This window comes from Euphorbia lathyris, chromosome 6 (assembly GCF_963576675.1).
Source record: "Euphorbia lathyris chromosome 6, ddEupLath1.1, whole genome shotgun sequence".
In the NCBI taxonomy this organism is placed as follows: domain Eukaryota; kingdom Viridiplantae; phylum Streptophyta; class Magnoliopsida; order Malpighiales; family Euphorbiaceae; genus Euphorbia; species Euphorbia lathyris.
In genome coordinates this window covers 61,254,401-61,256,819 of record NC_088915.1, presented here as the reverse complement: position 1 = coordinate 61,256,819, position 2,419 = coordinate 61,254,401, and positions in this window count along the sequence as shown.

The window sequence follows — 2,419 nt, the reverse complement described above, 5'->3', positions numbered from 1 at the left end:
CATTATTATAGAAGTGTAAATTTCTTATGAATATTTGTTGTGATCATCGCTGATGCTAGATTCAATAGCTAGTAATAAATTCATGTTTAGATTATTGTGGCATGCAGGAGCTCGTGTTCACATAACGTTATTCGGTGACTTGCATGTTATTATTGGGAAGGAAGCTGATAACTAGTCTAGCCTGATTTTGAGCCAAAATGTAAATGCTCAAACTATTATTCTAATAATAATTGTAGCTTTTAACTGCTTGATGCTTCTGATGCATAAGAAGTTAGATGTTCTGCACTACTGCAACTCTTTCTGTTCTCTTTTGTAGCATTTCTGCACCAGTGCAATTTATATTTTGAAATTTCATTTTCAGCTTTTCTTTTATTGTTTCTTCTAGTTTCATTTCTGATATTTAGACCATGCTATTTTGATATTGAATCTCTTTTCAAGCTAATATTTGCTTTGTGCTGTAATGATCATTTAAGAGTAACTATTTTGTTCACCCATACTTATGGAGAGCCAACTCTAGTTCTACCAACAATTGATGGACTAACCTAATCTCCCATTTTTTTTTTTTTGGGGAAATTACAGGAATGTGCTGTTTAAATTAATAATAAGGTTTTTAAGGCCTCGAGTTTGACCTGCTGTCGTTGCGAGTGATCTGATCACCAATTTAACTTCAGTTCAGTTTGCAGATTTTATAAATGTGGCTGCATCAACATGTGGACATGACTGGGAGTTCCTGATCTAATGCCTAAATTTGATGATGTCTTTCAATTTAGTTCAAGAGTGAAGTGCTCACAATTTTCCCATTCTTAATTATACAGGTTAGTTGATATTTTTGTTTTTTATTTCAACAGTGTCCTGTCTCCATGTTTTGATCACGTCCGATTAAGTAATATAACAAGATTGAACTATATTATTATTATTGATATGATCTACTAGGGGTGTTTTAAGCAAAAATTGAATTTAAATTAGTAGTGGTAAAGTGGTGCATGTTCAATTAAATCAAGGGAAAAGTTCAAATAAAACTCCTGTGGTTTCACTAATTTTCAGATAAAGGACTGTGGTTTACTTTTTGTCAAAACAAGGACTGAGGTTTCGCACTTTTAATAATGATATTAAAACTATCTTTAACGACTTGAAAATGAAAATTTTCAAGAATTAAAGTTGTTCAATGTCATATTTTCTATGGAACTACATTTTCGATTTTAGAAAATCATCTTTTTTGGAAATTTCTCTCTCTAAACATTAACTTTCTCTCTCTTTACCAAACATCATCTAAATAATCTCGAAATAAAAAAGTTGAAGAATTAAAGTTGCTTAGAATATTAGTAGTTCTTAAAATATGTCATTTTTGAAGTTGTTAAAGGTGATTTTAACAGTATCAATCGAAAAAGTCCTTATTTTGCTAAAGTTGAAAACCTCCGTCATCGTTTTGACAAAAAGTAAACCACAATCCTTTATCTGAAAATTAATGAAACCACAAGGGTTTTATTTGAACTTTACCCTTAAATCAAAATGGAAAACTCGACCTGTCATGTCGTGCTGATTTATTTGAAACTAAGGTAGCTTGGTGAAATCAGAATCATTAGTTGAAATTGTTGTGTCCCACAGAAAGATATCTCAATGCGGTCCATATCTGGTTTAGACTTGTTCTTTTGTAGTAAAGTGGTTTCAGCTTGATTTTTCAGTTTATGATTAGGGTTAATGTGTATATATACATGTAGCTGCAAATGTGATACAACAGTCGATGTAACCAAAGTTTGTTCCGACCTTCGGAAGAACAATGAAAAGGGATCCATCTTCCCTAACAACAACAACAAAGCCTTAGTCCCGAAATGATTCGGGATCGGCTAACATGAACCATCATATAAAACCGTGAAATCAAGTCGTGTCAGCAACACAAATTCTCTCCCTGCACTCTGTCCTATCCACTACCATATTTTCCTCAATCCCCAATAAACTCATGTCACTCTGGATCACCTTCCTCCAAGTTTGCTTAGGTCTTCCCCTACCCCTCACCACTACATCCCTTTGCCACTCTTCAGTCCTCCTAACCGGCGCATCAATCGCTCTTCGTCTTACATGTCCAGACCATCTTAGTTGGTTTTCCCTCATTTTATTCTCAATAGATGTAACCCCTACTTTTGTTCTAATTATTTCATTACTCACCCGATCTTTTCTCGTAATGACATTTCATTCCTAAAAATCATTCCTAAAAATTAATTCATTGAAAAAATCACCCATTTCATTAGAAAAATCTGTTTTTTCTTTTGGAAAAAATCATCTATGACATTTTATTTTAAAAACTTTTTGAAAAAATTATCCACATTCTTTCTTGAAAATATCATCCATACAATGACTATTTATTGGAGAAATCATCCATCCGAAAAGTCATCTGTAAACATTTTGCTCACATTCTCAATTC